We start from the raw sequence: 19,491 nt of genomic DNA on the forward strand, positions 1-19,491 counted from the left end.
CTAAATTATTTTATGTATGATTGGTTATCTTTGCAAGTCTCTTCGAATTATCAGTTTGGTTTGGCCTACTAGATTGATATTTCTTGCAATAGGAGAAGTGCTTAGCTTTGGGTTCAATCTTGCGGTGTCCTTTCCCAGTGACGGTAGGGGCAGCAAGGCACGTATTGTATTGTTTCCATCGAGGATAACAAGATGGGGTTTATATCATATTGCACGAGTTTATCCCTCTACATCATGTCATCTTACTTAAAGCATTACTCTGTTCTTATGAACTTAATACTCTAGATGCATGCTGGATAGCGGTCGATGTGTGGAGTAATAGTAGTAGATGCAGGCAGGAGTCGGTCTACTTGTCTCAGACGTGATGCCTATATACATGATCATACCTAGATATTCTCATAACTATGCTCAATTCTGTCAATTGCTCAACAGTAATTTGTTCACCCACCGTAATACTTATGCTCTCGAGAGAAGCCACTAGTGAAACCTATGGCCCCGGGGTCTATTTTCCATCATATTAATCTCCCGTCAACAAGTTATTTCTAGTGCCGTCTTTATTTTGCATCTTTATCATAAAAATACCAAAAATATTATCTTATCATATCTATCAGATCTCACTCTCGTAAGTGACCGTGAAGGGATTGACAACCCCTTTATTGCGTTGGTTGCGAGGATTTATTTGTTTGTGTAGGTGCGAAGGACTCGTGCGTGGCCTCCTACTGGATTGATACCTTGGTTCTCAAAAACTGAGGGAAATACTTACGCTGCTTTACTGCATCACCCTTTCCTCTTCAAGGGAAAACCAACGCAGTGCTCAAGAGGTAGCAAGAAGGATTTCTGGCGCCGTTGTCGGGGAGTCTACGCAAAAGTCAACATACCAAGTACCCATCACAAACCCTTATCTCCCGCATTACATTATTTGCCATTTTGCCTCTCGTTTTCCTCTCCCCCACTTCACCCTTGCCGTTTTATTCGCCTTCTTCCCGTATGCCTTTTTGTTTGTGTTTCCACGTGCCTTCTATTTGCTTGCTAAAAATCTATTCATATGGATCCACTTAAAGTGTTCTACTTGGATCATCTTCGATCCTTATGCACTCGTGCTGAAACCCCAACTAGCCTAGTTGATGGGAAATCTCTAGATGAGCATGCTCATTTTGTGCGTCACCATTTGTCTGAAAAAGGGAAACTCTTATGGAATCAAATAAACAAATTGTTGTGTTATGCTTGTAATCTTTGTGAAATTTGTGATATTACTTGTTGCTCTAAGAACCCTAAAAAACACCTCCCCTACCTATGTGAGTTTAATGAAAATGAAATCTTATCTTCTTATGCAAAGGGTGTTTATAGCTACTATGATATTGAACAAATTGAAGAATTTGTTGCTTTAAGGGGTTCTTTTGAAGTTGCTTCTTTGCTTGAAAATTATGATACTACTCTTTACGAATCTGAAAATCTTGACATACTTAAATGTTGCTACGAAAACTATGCTCATAATGTCTATGTCAAAGAATTTATTGAAAGAATGACCGTTGCTTCTAAAAAAATAATGATATGCACGAATCTATAGATAATTATGATTCCGATGATTTGATTGAAATATCCCTTGATGAACATGATGCTTGCTATCCTTGTGGCCATGATGCCAATATTTATGAAGATGAATTTGCTATAGTTCCTTACGTTAAACATGAGATCGTTGCTAATGCACCCATACTTGGTAGTTCCTTCGATGAAAAGCATGATTGCAATAATTTTACTATAAATTTACTTAATGTCAATTGTGCTAATAATATGCAAAACCCTAAGCTTGGGGATGCTAGTTTTTCTATGTCTACTACTTGTTGCAATGATCATGATTGGGGTGATTCTTCTTTTGATCTTGAAAATTTATTTAAGCCCCATGATGAATATGAGATTGATAATAGTGTTTGCAATAATATTGAAAGTGGGTTTGGAAGAGTGTCAACTTTTGATCCCACATATTTGGATTTTGATCAATCTTATGAAGTTTTTGATAAAAGTGGGTTTGGAGAGGTCATGACTTTAGTTAATGATAATCCCACTATTTCAGAAGAGTGTCAACTTTGCATGCATGTGGATCGTGTTGAATATATTTTATGTGATAGCTATTTTTTGAATTTTCTTATGATCCAACATGTAATTATTATGAGAGAGGAAAATATGGTCGTAGAGATTTTCATGATAATAAATTACCTCTCGTTATGTTGAGATTGCTATTGTTTCTTTCCGCTTCCTTGCATATGCTAGTTTTTACTTGCTATGATAATTTGTTTGCCTATAAGATGCCTATGCATAGGAAGTATGTTAGACTTAGATGTGTTTGTCACGTGTTTCATGATGCTCCCTTTGCGCTTCAATTCTTGTCGTTTATATGAGCATCATCGAAATCTCAATGCCTAGCTAGGGGCGTTAATGATAGCGCTTGTTGGGAGGCAACCCAATTTTATTTTTAGTTTTTTGCTTTTTGCTTCTGTTTAGGAATAAATATTTGATCTAGCCTCTGGTTAGATGTGTTTTTATGTTTTAATTAGTGTTTGTGCCAATTTTAACCTATAGGATCTTCTTGGATGATAGTTATTTGATCTTGCTGAAAATTCCAGAAACTTTTTGTTCACGAAAATAATTTTTAAAAATCACCAGAACGTGATAAAATATTGATTCCAATTGTTGCTGATCAATAAACAAATTTTCTAGGTCTTCCTATTTTTGATGAATTTTTGGAGTTCCAGAAGTTTGCGTTAGTTACAGATTACTACAGACTGTTCTGTTTTTGACAGATTCTGTTTTTCGTGTGTTGTTTGCTTATTTTGATGAATCTATGGCTAGTAAAATAGTTTATGAACCATAGAGAAGTTGGAATACAGTAGGTTTAACACCAATATAAATAAAGAATGAGTTCATTACAGTACCTTGAAGTGGTGTTTTGTTTTCTTTCGCTAACGGAGCTCACGAGATTTTCTGTTAAGTTTTGTGTTGTGAAGTTTTCAAGTTTTGGGTAAAAGATTTGATGGATTATGGAACAAGGAGTGGCAAGAGCCTAAGCTTGGGGATTCCCATGGAACCCCAAGATAATATAAGGACACCTAAAAGCCAAAGCTTGGGGATGCCCCGGAAGGCATCCCCTCTTTTGTCTACTTCCATCGGTAACTTTACTTGGAGCTATATTTTTATTCACCACATGATATGTGTTTTGCTTGGAGCGTCTTGTATTATTTGAGTCTTTATTTGTTAGTTTGCCACAATCATCCTTGCTTTACACACCTTTTGAGAGAAACACACATGATTCGGAATTTATTAGAATACTCTACGTGCTTCACTTATATCTTTTGAGCTATATAGTTTTTGCTCTAGTGCTTCACTTATATCTTTTAGAGCACGGCGGTGATTTTTGTTTTATAGAAACTATTATTCTCTCATGCTTCACTTATATTATTTTGAGAGTCTTAAACAGCATGGTAATTTGCTTAAACTAGTAAAAAACGTTTTTATGAGTGTGATGAATGCTAAGAGAAGTTTGATGCTTGATGATTGTTTTGAGATATGGAGGTAGTGATATTAAAGTTGTGCTAGTTGAGTAGCTGTGAATTTGAGAAATACTTGTGTTGAAGTTTGCAAGTCCTGTAGCATGCACGTATGGTAAACTTTATGTAACAAATTTGAAACATGAGGTGTTCTTTGATTGTCCTCCTTATGAGTGGCGGTCGGGGACGAGCGATGGTCTTTTCCTACCAATCTATCCCCCTAGGAGCATGCGCGTAGTGCTTGGTTTTTGATGACTTGTAGATTTTTGCAATAAGTATGTGAGTTCTTTATGACTAATGTTGAGTCCATGGATTATACGCACTCTTACCCTTCCATCGCTAGCCTCTTCGGTACCGTGCATTGCCCTTTCTCACATTGAGAGTTGGTGCAAACTTCGCCGGTGCATCCAAACCCCGTGATATGATACGCTCTTTCACACATAAACCTCCTTATATCTTCCTCAAAACAGCCACCATACCTACCTATTATGGCATTTCCATAGCCATTCCGAGATATATTGACATGCAACTTTCCACCATTCCGTTTATCATTACACTTTCATCATTGTCATATTGCTTTGCATGATCATGTAGTTGACATCGTATTTGTGGCAAAGCCACCGTTCATAATTTTTCATACATGTCACTCTTGATTCATTGCTATCCCGGTATACCGCTGGAGGCATTCATATAGAGTCATACTATGTTCTAGCATCGAGTTGTAATAAATAAAAGTGTGACGATCATCATTCATAGATGATTGTCCAAAAAAAGAGAGAGAAAGGCCAAAAAAAGGCCCAAAAAGGGACAATGCTACTATCCTTTTTTTCCACACTTGTGCTTCAAAGTAGCGCCATGATCTTCATGATAGAGAGTCTCTTGTTTTGTCACTTTCATATACTAGTGGGAATTTTTCATTATAGAACTTGGCCTGTATATTCCAACAATGGGCTTCCTCAAATGCCATAGGTCTTCGTGAGCAAGCAAGTTGGATGCACACCCACTTAGTTTTTTTGTTGAGCTTTCATGCATTTATAGCTCTAGTGCATCCGTTGCATGGCAATCCCTACTCCTTGCATTAACGTCAATCGATGGGCATCTCCATAGCTCGTTGATTAGCCGCGTTGATGTGAGACTTTCTCCCTTTTTGTCTTCTCCACATAACCCCCATCATTATATTCTATTCCACCCATAGTGCTATGTCCATGGCTCACTCTCATGTATTGCGTGAAGGTTGAAAAAGTTTGAGATTACTAAAGTATGAAACAATTGCTTGGCTTGTCATCGGGGTTGTGCATGATAAGAGCATTCTTGTGTGACGAAAATGAAGCATGACTAAACTATATGATTTTGTAGGGATGAACTTTCTTTGGCCATGTTATTTTGAGAGGAAATAATTGCTTAGTTAGTATGCTTGAAGTATTATTACTTTTATGTCAATATTAAACTTTTATCTTGAATCTTTCGGATCTGAATATTCATACCACAATTAAGAGAATTACATTGAAACTATGTTAAGTAGCATTCCACATCAAAAATTATGTTTTTATCATTTACCTACTCGAGGCCGAGTAGGAATTAAGCTTGGGGATGCTTGATCCGTCTCCAACGTATCTATAATTTTTTATTGTTCCATGCTATATTATATTCTGTTTTGGACATTAATGGGCTTTATTATACACTTCTATATTGTTTTTGGGACTAACCTATTAACCGGAGGCCCAACCCAGAATTGTTGTTTTTTGCCTATTTCAGAGTTTCGCAGAAAAAGAATATCAAACGGAGTCCTAACAGAATGAAACCTTCGGGAACGTGATTTTTGGAACGAACGTGATCCAGAGGACTTGGACCCTACATCAAGACATCAACCAGGAAGGCACAAGGTAGGGGGGTGCCTACCCACCCCCAGGCGCGCCCTCCACCCTCGTGGGCCCCACGTTGCTCCACCGACGTACTTCTTCCTCCTATATATACCTACGTGCCCCCAAACTACCAGATACGGAGCCAAAAACCTAATTCCACCGCCGCAACCTTCTGTACCCGTGAGATCCCATCTTGGGGCCTTTTCCAGAGCTCCGCCGGAGGGGGCATCGATCACGGAGGGCTTCTACATCAACACCATAGCCTCTCCGATGATGTGTGAGTAGTTTACCTCAGACCTTCGGGTCCATAGTTATTAGCTAGATGGCTTCTTCTCTCTTTTTGGATCTCAATACAATGTTCTCCCCCTCTCTCGTGGAGATCTATTCGATGTAATCTTCTTTCGCGATGTGTTTGTTGAGACCGATGAATTGTGGGTTTATGATCAAGTTTATCTATGAACAATATTTGAATCTTCTCTGAATTCTTTTATGTATGATTGGTTATCTTTGCAAGTCTCTTCGAATTATCAGTTTGGTTTGGCCTACTAGATTGATCTTTCTTGCAATAGGAGAAGTGCTTGGCTTTGGGTTCAATCTTGCGGTGTCCTTTCCCAGTGACAGTAGGGGCGGCAAGGCATGTATTGTATTGTTGCCATCGAGGATAACAAGATGGGTTTACATCATATTGCATGAGTTTATCCCTCTACATCATGTCATCTTACTTAAAGCGTTACTCTGTTCTTATGAACTTAATACTCTAGATGCATGCTGGATAGCGGTCGATGTGTGGAGTAATAGTAGTAGATGCAGGCAGGAGTCGGTCTACTTGTCTCGGACGTGATGCCTATATACATGATCATACCTACATATTCTCATAACTATGCTCAATTCTGTCAATTGCTCAACAGTAATTTGTTCACCCACCGTAATACTTATGCTCTCGAGAGAAGCCACTAGTGAAACCTATGCCCCCGGGTCTATTTTCCATCATATTAATCTCCCGTCAACAAGTTATTTCTAGCGCCGTCTTTATTTTGTTTTCTTTACTTTGCATCTTTATCATAAAAATACCAAAAATATTATCTTATCATATCTATCAGATCTCACTCTCGTAAGTGACCGTGAAGGGATTGACAACCCCTTTATTGCGTTGGTTGCGAGGATTTATTTGTTTGTGTAGGTGCGAGGGACTCGTGCATGGCCTCCTACTGGATTGATACCTTGGTTCTCAAAAACTAAGGGAAATACTGACGCTGCTTTACTGCATCACCCTTTCCTCTTCAAGGGAAAACCAACGCAGTGCTCTAGAGGTAGCATAATGTTTAGGTCAGCTAGCTCTATTTAATTGCTGAACTTGCTCGATTAAGAAGTTAGTCTCCTTTGTGTACCCAAATTATGCAATGACGTGGATGACCACTGTAACCAGGGAAATTCGAATCTAATTTTTTTACCTTCAAACTCAACACACACGGGTTAAGCTATCTGAATTGTCTGTGATGTTCACATATCGTACACTGTTTTGAATAAGGGACCGTGCCTGATGACACTTTGCGCGCCAGTTTTTTCGCTGAAGCGATTCCAAATTTTCGGCTTCCGCGGAAATATCTACCTCCCCGCCACCTCCCCCTTACCAAAAGCCACATTTCCCCTGTTTCCGCCTTCCTTTCCAAGTTGAAACCTTCACTCCTTGCTTGCAGCGCCGCCTCCTCACCGGCGACCCTCCTTCACGCTGCTCGGCCTCGCCTACCAGGCATGTAATCCACACCCGACCCCCATCCTCCTCCTCCTTCCACATCCCACATGCCCCGACCGCCGGCGTGAGTGCGACAGCTTCCACCCAAATCACCGACCCCTCCACCAAATAAGCGCCGCCCTAAGCGATGGTGCATGCAGTATAGCCAGGATCTCAAGGATCATTTGGCAGTGGAGAGGCAAATCGCGGTCGCAAGCGCGGATGAGGTCACGATGGCTGCCATTCGTGTCGACCCCCAGATCTTGGAGGAGCACCTCGCCATCGAGGCCACCGTTGACGCCTTGCGCGCCGACGCCGCGACGCGGTTGGCTGCTTTAAACGACAGTTCGTGGCGTTTTCTCGAGGCCATCGTTTGCTAGCTACTGCCTTTCCTTAACAAATTCTAGTGAATTGTGCTATCTACTTTTACCATGCAATCTTCTGCTACAGTGTATATGTTCTATATGTCGTGCAATGTGGTGTTCAGTTAACTGCTTGGTTCAATTCTGGAAATGTGATGTTCAATTCTTCAGGGTGCAATATTTCCAAGTTGTTAAGCATGCTTGGTTTGGTTAAGTGTCTGATCTTCTATTACGAGTATGTTATATTGTGCAATGTGGTGTGATACGTCCATTTTGTATGATGCTTTTATATCGATATTTATTGCATTATGGCCTGTTATTACACATTATGTCACAATACTTATGCCTATTCTCTCTTATTTTACAAGGTTTACATAAGGAGGGAGAATGCCGGCAGCTGGAATTCTGGGCTGGAAAAGGAGCAAATATTAGAGACCTATTCTGCACAACTCCAAAAGTCCTGAAACTCCACGAAAGTTGTTTTTGGAAATAATAAAAAATACTGAGCGGAAGAAATACCAGAGGGGGCCCACACCCTGGCCACGAGGGTGGGGGCGCGCCCTACCCCCCTGGGCGCGCCCCCTGCCTCGTGGGCCCCCTGTTGGCCCTCCGGTGCCCATCTTCTGCTATATGAAGTCTTTCATCCGAAGAAAAATCATAAGCAAGCTTTCGGGATGAGACTCCGCCGCCACGAGGCGGAACCTTGGCAGAACCAATCTAGGGCTCCGGCGGAGCTATTCTGCCGGGGACACTTCCATCCGGGAGGGGGAAATCATCACCATCGTCATCACCAACGCTCCTCTCATCGGGAGGGGGCCAATCTCCATCAACATCTACACCAGCACCATCTTCTCTCAAACCCTAGTTCATCTCTTGTATCCAATTCTTGTCTCTAAGTCTGGGATTGGTACCTGTAGGTTGCTAGTAGTGTTGATTACTCCTTGTAGTTGATACTAGTTGGTTTATTTGGTGGAAGATCATATTTTCAGATCCTATATGCATATTAATACCCCTCTGATTATGAACATGAGTATGCTTGGTGAGTAGTTACGTTTGTTCCTGAGGACATGGGAGAAGTCTTGCTATTTGTAGTCATGTGAATTTGGTATTCGTTCGATATTTTGATGAGATGTATGTTGTCTCTCTTCTAGTGGTGTTATGTGAACGTCGACTACATGACACTTCACCATTATTTGGGCCTAGAGGAAGGCATTGGTAAGTAATAAGTAGATGATAGGTTGCTAGAGTGACAGAAGCTTAAACCCTAGTTTATGCGTTGCTTCGTAAGGGGCTGATTTGGATCCATATGTTTCATGCTATGGTTAGGTTTACCTTAATACTTCTTTTGTAGTTGCGGATGCTTGCAATAGGGGTTAATCATAAGTGGGATGCTTGTCCAAGTAAGGACAGCACCCAAGCACCGGTCCACCCACATATCAAATTATCAAAGTACCAAACGCGAATCATATGAACGTGATGAAAACTAGCTTGACGATAATTCCCATGTGTCCTCGGGAGCGCTTTTCTCTATATAAGAGTTTGTCCAGGCTTGTCCTTTGCTACAAAAAGGATTGGGCCACCTTACTGCACTTTATTTACTTTTGTTACTTGTTGCTTGTTACAAATTATCTTATCACAAAACTATCTGTTACCTATTATTTCAATGCTTGCAGAGAATACCTTGCTGAAAACCGCTTATCATTTCCTTCTGCTCCTCGTTGGGTTCGACACTCTTACTTATCGAAAGGACTATGATAGATCCCCTATACTTGTGGGTCATCATGGTGCTCCGTTAACGTTTGGTTCATTTGTTGTGGTGTTTAGTTAACTGCTTGGTTCAATTCTGCAATGCGATGTTCAATTGTTGTGGCTGCATTCTGTTATTGTATACCATGTGAGAAATAAATCGAATTTGGCTGTACTAAATACATGAGAAACAAATACAATTGCTATATTTCCAAGTTGTTAAGCATGCTTGGTTTGGTTAACTGTCTGATCTTCTATTAGGAGTATGTTATATTATGCAATGTGATGCTCAGTTAATGTTTGGTCATTTGTTGTGGTGTTTAGCTAACTGCTTGGTTCAATTCTACACTGCGATGTCTAATTGTCGTGGGTAGAATTTTGTATTGTTGTGCATGTGAGGAATAAGTTAAATTTGGCTGCACTTAATACATGAGAAATATATACAAGTGCTATATTTCCTAGTTCTTAATCATGCTTGGTTTGGATAAATGGGTTTTCCATGTGGCTTGAATTAATCTGATGAATCTGCAATGTGCTTATTTTTCATCAACATATTTTACTAATAGCATGTGAACCCTTACTTAACCTGATGACTAACTACCTTATATGTGTTGCAGGGAAACAATGGGAAGCACTAAGGTTTACAATCGAGGTTAGCACGTGCATGGTCCATTGTCTAATATCACATTATTGTGCAATTGCAGGAACCATTCTAATATTTAGGTTTTGAACAATTTGGTCTTGCACATGTAGGTCCTGCTGTCAGAGGTTTTGACCCACAGTTCGGCCCTTTTTGCATATGGGGGAATGAGTTGTCCATGAATATCAGTCAAGTCACGAAACTTAGAAAGATTGTTAGGATAAAGAAATTAGTGGCAAAAAACAACAAGATCTTTGTCTGCACAATGAAGAAGACATCAGTTCACTACAGGATGGTACTAACTGTTATACCTTGCCTTTTTTATTCCTTTGCCCCATTTCCAATATAGAGAAGATATTTATGCACATCCTTGTTTTCAGGCCTTTCCAAAGCAGTTCACTGATGATTACCTCTCAAACCACATGTATGGTCAGGAGGCGAGGAAGGTATTCATACAACACCCACGGTTCAATATTGAAGTGTTCCTGAAGAGGACGAAGGATGGACGGTCAATCATCCACAGGCACTGGCCTAAAGTTACAAAGACCTTCAACATCAATGAAGGCTCAATATTCGTCTTCTGCTTCAGCAGTTTTCCAGATGAGATACATATGTCTATGTACCGTCTATGATGCTAATTTCGAAAGGTTATAGATGTTGCACGTGAAACTTGGTCCTGGTGTAGTTGTGTAATGGGGTAGCTGAGTGCTGAAGCTATATGATGTTGTCCTCTGATGTATTTCAATTATGAAAATGAAATATATTGTGTGCTTAATATGAAATGTCAATTAGATTAATAAATAGATTATGAATAATAGGATAATTAGCCTGCTAATTGGGTTTTTCTGTTGCAAACGGTTATTGAGAAAACACCGTGTGCGATGCATTCAATAATGCACACAGTTTCTAGGAATAAACCGTGTTAGTTAATGAACAATCACACACGACATCCCCTTGAAAACTGTTTGCGTTAGGCCACCTGGCGCAAATGTTTACCACATAAAAACTGTGTGTGATGGACAGCCCTTGACACATAGTTTCTTCTAGGCACCATGTGTGATGAATTCAATAACGCAAACGATAAAATTGTTACTACCATGTGCAATGGAAACGCTATCACAAACGATTTAACCGGGAAAATTGTGTGTGATGTACTTGCGAACAGAAACGTTTTCCTTGGAGCGACTGTGTGGGATGTATATACGAACGGAAACATTTAGCGCTGGCTGACTGTGTGGGATGTACTTACGACCGAAAATGATTTCGCCTGTATAATTGTATTTTTTTAGCACTACTATATGTATTTCTGTATTTGAGTGCTCGTCGGTCGCACACGACCTCATTTTGCCGAGCGTGTGTGCCAGGAGGGCATATCATCGACAGTTTCTGGGTCATGTGGGAAGGACCCCCCATCGCCCACACTCACTTGGCAACGGTTCCAAATGTCGTCGCGGAAAGCGGTTAAAAACCGTTTGTTTAGCACCTCGTTGTACTAGTGTATTGAGCGTCGTCTTGAGCTTGTTCTTGATCTTGAGCTTGCTCTTTATCTTGAACTTGCTCGGGAGTGAGAACTCGACCTTGGGCACCACCTGGTGTTTCACCACCATCTTCAGGTTGATCTTGCCCTTGATCTTGTTCATTTGGTTAAGGGCCTTCACTTTGTTCTTCGGAAGCGTGTGGGTCTTGGGTTGGTGATGGTTCCACTTGATTGAAACATTGTCCTTCTCCTTCGGCCACAAGGGGTTCCTCAATGGGTAGGATATGACCAACACCCATTTTCTTATGGCTTGGGGAGGAATTTCATCAGAAGTACCACTTTGCTCCACTTGGGAGCCGTTATTCTCATCAAAATCCACATTACAAGTCTCCTCAATAAGTCCCATGGACTTATTGAGGACACGGTAAGCATGAGAGTTTGTAGCATAACCAACAAATATGCCCTCATGAGCTCTAGCCTCAAATTTAGACAAACAAACACCTTTCTTGAGAATGAAACACTTACACCCGAACACCTGAAAATACTTGAGGTTGGACTTGTTACCGGTGAGTATCTCATATGGAGTCTTGTTCAAGCCTTTGCGGAGATATAGCCGATTAAGTGCATGACAAGCGGTGTTGATGGCTTCGGCCCAAAAGTTGTACGGAGACTTGAACTCCGCCATCATGGTCCTTGTCGCATCCATCAACGTCCGGTTCTTCCTCTCCGCTACACCATTTTGTTGAGGGGTGTAAGGTGCGGAATATTCATGCTTGATCCCCTCATCACTAAGAAACTCATCCAAGGTGTAGTTCTTGAACTCGGTGTCGTTGTCACTTCTTATCGTCAAGATCTTTGCATTGTGTTGACGTTGAGCTTCATTTTGCAAAGTCGATGACGGTTTTGTTGGGTCTCACTCTTCCTCTTGAAGAAATATACCCAAGTGTATCTTGAATAATCATCCACAATAACCAAGCAATACTTTCTACCCCCAAGACTATCAAAGGATGGAGGCCCAAAGAGATCCATGTGAAGGAGCTCCAAGGGCCTCTTCGAGTAGATGATATTCGTGGGTGGGTGAGCCTTCTCATGTAGCTTTCCTTCGATGCAAGCACTGCAAGCACGATCTTTGGCAAAACTAACATTTGTTAGTCCATGGACATGGTCCCCCTTGAGAAGACTTTGCAAAGATCTCATATTGTCGTGGGCTAAACGGCGATGCCAAAGTCATCTCACGTCAACTTTAGCCATTAGGCATGTCGCGGTCTTAGTGGGTCGCTCCGAAAATTTAATCACATATAGACCATTCTCGACATGCCCAACAAAGGCTACTTTAAGAGTCTTGCTCCACAAGAGGGCCACGGTATCAATATCAAAGAAAGTGGCAAAAGCCCATGAGTGCAAGTTGACGAACGGAAAGTAAGTTGTATGCAAGGGACTCAACGAGCATGACTTTCTCGATCGTGAGATCATGAGAAATGACAACCTCGCCAAGACCCAATACCTTAGAAGATGAGGCATCACCCCACTCGACATTGGTGGGAATAGATGAAATCTTGTGCACGTCCACCACCAAGTCCTTGCTTCCGGTCATATGATTGTAGCTCCACTATCGAGCGACCATGATCCCCCACCAGAAGCAAACACCTACAAGAGATCAATGCTTGGTTTTAGGTACCATTTTGTAATGGGTCCTTTAATGTTAGTAACAAGGGTCTTAGGAACCCAAATTGACCATTCAATGTACTCATAAGGAGAACCAACAAATTTGGCATAAACATGCCCATCACTAGCACGGCATAACACATAAGAAGGGTTAAAGTCGCCGGCTTTGTTGGAAGGGGTGGCATTGCCCTTCTTGACACCGCCACCCTTCACATTGTTCTTCTTCTCCTTAGAAGCACCCACCCTCGCCTTCACAAAAGTTTGCTTGAGAGGAGGAGGTTGTTTGGCCTTGTCATTCTTCTTCTTGTTCTTGGACTTGGGTGCAAACCCAATTCCCTCCTTGCCCACAACTTCCTTTTGATTGCTCAAAAGGTCGTTGAGGTTCTTCTCACCTTGTATGCAAGACACAAGGCCTTTCTCAAGTTGCTCCTTCAACTTGGCATTCTCCTCCACAAGATGCACATGCTCACAACACGGGTTAGTAGCATTTGCATTATCAATTAAAACCATATGAGGAAATGTGGCTTTCTCCTTGGTTAGCTTCACTTGGAGTTGATCATGAGACTCTTTGAGGCTAGCATGAGCACCCTTCAAGGCCTTGTGAGCCTTGTCAAGAATATCAAACTCCTCCTTGAGTCTAGCATGGTTAGCCCCAAGTTTGGCCTTCTCGGTATTTAGCACACGAGATACAACAAGAGCATGATCAAGATCTTTCTTTAATTTAGCATGATCATCGTTGTGTGACTCCTCAAGAGCCAAACGATGACCATGCTCTTCCTCAAGCGCATTAGAGAGATCCAATATCTCATCGGCATAGTCACGACTATGCCCTTCCATATTAGAGATGGTTTCTTCGTGAGCCTCGATCATGTCATTGGCTTAACCAAGTTGTTGCAAGAGAGCAACAAAGTGCTTCTTGGATTTACCCTTGAGCTTACTCATAAAAGACTCAAATTCATTTTCCTCCTCCTTCGTCCCCTCACTTTCATCAATGCAATCCGTCAAGGAATGATAGTAATGATGGTGGTTTTGATGTTGGGGGTTACCTTGTTAGTGGCTTTAGCCATGAGGCACTTGGCGGTCATGTTGTCGTTGGGTGAATCGAAGAGGGACACCCGTGGAGTTGTTGCAATGGCAACGGAGGCCATGGCAACCGTCTTCATCATCATCATCATCATCCTCATTGTACTCTTTTTGTGCCACCAACCCCTTGGGAGGAGTCTTCTTGGTGAAGTTGTTCTTGTTGCGGAAGGACTTGGCCTTATCTTTTTGAATAAGCGTGCCACCATTGTCTTCCCTCTTCTTGTACGGGCACTCCGCAACAAAGTGGCTTACATTGCCACAATTATAGCATGTCCTCACATGTTGCTTGCCCTTGGCGCCACTTGAGTTGTTCTTGTTGAAGTTGGGCCTTGAGTTCTTCTTGCTCCAAAATTGTCGTGAAGCGAGAGCCATGTGCTCATGATAAGCATATTTTGTATCTTCGGGACAACACTCTTCTTCTTCTTCTTCACCCTCTTCTTCCATACTAGCCTTGGCCTTCAAAGCAAGGTTGGACTTCTTTACTCGTTGAGAATGCAACACCGCATTGTCGGCGGTCTTGTCCAAGATCCTCATTGCCACAAACTCATCCAACACTTCACTTGAGGACAAGGTGTGGAAGTCCGGCCTTTGACGGATGACGGAGGACATGGCCTTATGGTAAGGCATCATGGCCTTGAGAAACTTGCGCTTGATCCAATTGTCATTCGTATCCTTGCTCCCATGATCTCGGAGTGAGACCGGGAGAGTGGTTAATGTCCGGTAAAGCTCTCGGTGTTCTTCATCTTCATTCATTACAAACTCATCGGCTTCATCTTGCACCACCTCAAATTTTGAGCGTTGAATGCTTGCGCTTCCCTTGTAAATGGAAACAACATGTTGCCATGCTTCCTTGGCAACGATGAACGGACGGAGATGCGCAATATCTTCGGGTGGAATTGCTTCTTGGAGAATGAAGAGAGCGGACTCGTTGAATTGATGATCCATGGCTTCTCTAGGAGTGAAGTTTCTTGGGTCATGCGGGTAGAAACCTTGCCCAATAGTTCTCCAAAGATTAGTAGAACTATGATTTAAATGACGTTTAAAGCGATAGACCCAAGTGGCAAAATCCTCATTTTTCACAAGCTTAGGAGGAGGACCAACATGATTCATATGCATGGAGGGAATCGGTCCTCCATAAGTGATTGGAGGTTCAACATGGGCAGAGATGCCATTTCCACTTCTACCACTAGGCAAAGGAACTTGTTCACTAGTAGCTTCCCCCTTATTGGAGTTAGCATCCGTTACCTTGTTAGCAGGGTCAACCACTTTCATCAGTGTGGTGGATAATTGAAGGCCTTCTAAAAACTTATTGAACATGCCTTCAACCTCGGTCGTCATGGAGGTTTTCAATGTGTCCAAAGCCGCATTGAACTCCTCACGAGAGACCGAGGATCCCCCATCGGCCGTAGACGATAACGGATTCACACCGGAGTGCTCCTCCCCACCGTCTACGGTGTCAACCATACTCTTCAGACGACACAGTCCTTAAAAAAGAGACGAGGCTCTGATACCAATTGAAAGGATCGATATAGTTGACTAGAGGGGGATGAATAGGCAACTAACAATTTTTAGCTTTTCTTTACCAAATTAAACTTTGCATCAAAGTAGGTTGTCTAGATATGCAACTAGGTGAGCAACCTATATGATGCAACAACAACAAGAACACAAGCAAGCAAGGGATACAACACAATATAAGCTTGCACAAGTAAAGGTAAGAGATAACCAAAAATGGAGCCGGTGGAGACGAGGATATGTTACCGAAGTTCCTTCCCTTTGAGAGGAAGTACGTCTCCGTTGGAGCGGTGTGGAGGCACAATGCTCCCCAAGAAGCCACTAGGGCCACCGTATTCTCCTCACGTCCTCACACAATGCGAGATGCCGTGATTCCACTATTGGTGCCCTTGGAGGCGGCGACCGAACCTTTACAAACAAGGTTGGGGCTATCTCCACAACTCAATTGGAGGCTCCCAACGATACCACGGAGCTTCACCACAAAGGAATGTGGCTCTGAGGTGACCTCAACCGTCTAGGATGCTCAAACACCCAAGAGTAACAAGATCTGCGAGGGATTAGTGGGGAATCAAATTTCTCTTAGTGGAAGTGTAGATCCGGGCCTTCTCAACCAATCCCTAAAGAATCAACAAGTTTGATTGGCTAGGGAGAGAGATCGGGTGAAAATGAGCTTTGGAGCAACAATGGAGCTTGGGGGAAAAGAGGTAAGTCAACTTGGAGAAGAAGACCTCCTTTTATAGTGGAGGAAACAATCCAACCGTTACCCCCCTCTTCAGCCCGCACAGAGCGGTACTACTGCTGGCAGCGGTACTACCGTGACCACCAGCGGTACTACCGCAGAGACTGAGAGCAGAAGAAACAGAGGGAGAACGGGAGAGAGAGAGAGGGTATGGGCGGCACTAGTAGCGGTGGTAGCCGCGGTACTACCGCTCACGGGCGGTACTACCGCTGCTACTGCCGCTACTACTGCCGCACAACCCGACACGGGAAAAGACATCCTCGAATGGAGGTGGTAGCGTTGCCGAACCAGGACGGTACCGCCGCCGATGCCCCGAAGCGGTACTACCGATGTAGGACAGCGGTACTGCCGCTTGAGGACCATGGGCGGTACTACCGCGCTGGCGGCGGTACTACCGATATCTCCTCACAGTCTCCGCTTCTGTTGAAACAGCAAACTCCAAGGTTAGGAAAGGAGCTGGAGGTGCAACAAAGACGTGTACGTGTTGATTCCACCCTAGCCTTTCCATTGCGGACCCCCTCTTGATAGTACGGTGTCTCCTACGACTCAAGTCCACCAAAACGGAAACGAAAGAGACTACACCGTCTTCACTTAAAGCTCCGAGGGGAAAGAATCATCTCATGCCAATGAATGAATCTCTGAAATACTCAACACGCACGGTTAGTCCGCAAAAGCATTGTCATCAATCACCAAAACTACTTAGAGAGAGACATGCCCTAACAACATTAAATATGAACATGGAAATAAAACAATACTTTATGATTGCCTCTAGAATCTAGGGCATATTTCCAATAACAATAAAGTAGTTTAGGTTAGGATGCGAGGCGTGGTTTCATGTAGCCAGCCGCACAAGGTCCTGTACCTTCATGATCCTCCGCGATGCATGTTGAGCGTCCATGCAGGGATGCCATGGTACCATCTACAATGTTGGAAGCATAACACAACCATGCATGGTAAGTTGACGGGGCCACACGAACGCCTGGTGCTCCTCTCGTGGCCTTCCGTGATGTTCGACAGTGGACTGCAGAGGCAACGCACAAAGGTATGGCAGATGCCCGGGACGACCGCGGGGGGGGGGGGGTGCTCCCTTGGGCGTGTTGTGGATAGTACCGTTCGCAACCACGAGATGGTATAGCACACCGGGACAGTGAATCTCAGGTCCAAAGGGGGATGACTAAATCATGGTGAATTGATGTGGGGTGGCGAGGGAGAGGCGAGCTTGGGCACAGAGGTGATTCGGGAGGATATGATGGTGATGGGAACGAGGGGAGGGTGAGTTTGAGGAAGGTACGATTAATGAAGGAGGCATTATGACGAGGACGTGCTAGAAAATCGGGTTGTTTTTGAACAAATAAACATATTTTTGAATGAATTCACCTGTGAGAAAAATGCATCGATGTCTCTCGACTGGTGTAGCAAATCGTTTCTATTGGGCGTCTACCAGGAAGCTTTCCATTTTGGAAGGATTGTTAGAGTGCGGTCTTTTGGCTTCCGAGCTCTACAGAAGCAGGAATTTCGAAAGCTAAAACATCATGTTTACAAGTTTCATAATTTTTTTATAACAAAATCCCGTATTTTCTTCAAGAATTCCTAATCCATAGTGAGTATCTGCATGGACAAAAATATCATAATTTCTCTTATCTAAATCATGTTCCCGTTCTTACATTGAAATCCTTGCTCCATGGAGATTGGGACCCATTGAAATTCATTCTGGAGCCTCTATGACTTTGACTCGCATGATTTCTCAAACGCGAGAATAGAAGAAAACACAGGAACAAAGTGTCATGCCATCTTTGATACTACATGATTGTACGTGTTTCTACTTGCGCACAAGGAAAATACAAGATTCTACATATACAGTGGGAGTGGAAGTAAATTTTCTTATGAAATTTAGTACAAATAAATCCTAACAAAAATCCTTGTGAATTGCAATCCTATGAATCAAAGAATGCAGTAAGAAAAAAATCCTAGTGATTAGAAATCCTTTGAATTAAAGAGGCCCTCAACGTTTTACATGTGATGTTTGATTATAACATAGGCACACAAGGCAGAGAGCGGGGAGCTCCCCCCCCCCCTCCCGGCCCCCGCGTCGCTCCCGCAGGGGCGACTCGGGCGGCGCCAACCCTAGCCGCCGCCGGCCTCCCTCCCCCTTCTCCTCTACCTCGTCGCCACCGGAGGGGGTCGCCGGCAAGCCGCGCGGCCGCCGGGGAAGGTGGCGACGAGGATCTGCCTGCTCCGTCGCGCGCGGGGGGCTTTGGAGCCGAGGCGGCGGCCTCGGGTGGTGGCGCGACGCCGTTCTCAGCCAGCGGCGGCCGCTGGCCGGCTGCCTTGGCCGCTCGGGTGGCAAGGTGGCGGCGGGTGGAGGCTGCTGGACGCCGGGCTGCGGGGGCCCCCGTCCGGATCTGACGCCTTCGCCTCCAACGCTCAGATCCCCTTTCAGATCCGGTCATCGGTCGTCCCTGGCTGCAGGCGCCGTGTTTAAAATCCAGGCCGGAGAAATCCAGGCCGACTCAGCCGGCCGCGACGGCGGCGACGCCCGCGGGCGCCGTCCCCTACCTGGCACCGTTTTGGTACTTCCCTCCCCCTTTTGCCTTTCTCCCTTGCTCGTTTCCGGGTGAAAGCCAAAATCCATCTGGATTGGGCGGCAGCGACGCCCGTGGCGCCGTCTCCTTCATGAAGGTGCCGCCTTTGGTGAGTTTTGGGGCGATGGCGAGTCTGCTCCGTTGGCAGGCGTTCGGCGGCTGCGTGGTTGGAGGCTGCGGTTTTAGGCTTCCTCCATTGCAGCTTTGTCATCAACAGTCTCCCGCCGTGCATTTACTTCTCCTCGTGTGCAGTTCCTCTCAGTGCCAAGGTTCCCCTTGTTGAGCCCGGCGTTGCATGTTGGCGGTGCTCTGGTTTGGTCTTCCCGGGGGCAGCGGTGGCGGTTAATCATCTTAGCTCTTGGGAGAGCGTCTGCATCTTCCGACGGATCGGCGCCTCGAGCCAGGTGAGGGGGCAGGGAGCCCCTTTTGGAGATGGAGAAGGGTGTATCCGTTTTGGCCGCAGCCCATGGAGCTGACAACGTGTTTCTGCCAATCTGCAAGTTGTGTCTCCTCAAGGCCTCCCTGGTGTTCCTGAGCGATGGATTGCGA

The sequence above is a fragment of the Triticum aestivum genome, chromosome 2D (genome assembly GCF_018294505.1).
Source record: "Triticum aestivum cultivar Chinese Spring chromosome 2D, IWGSC CS RefSeq v2.1, whole genome shotgun sequence".
NCBI classification, from domain to species: domain Eukaryota; kingdom Viridiplantae; phylum Streptophyta; class Magnoliopsida; order Poales; family Poaceae; genus Triticum; species Triticum aestivum.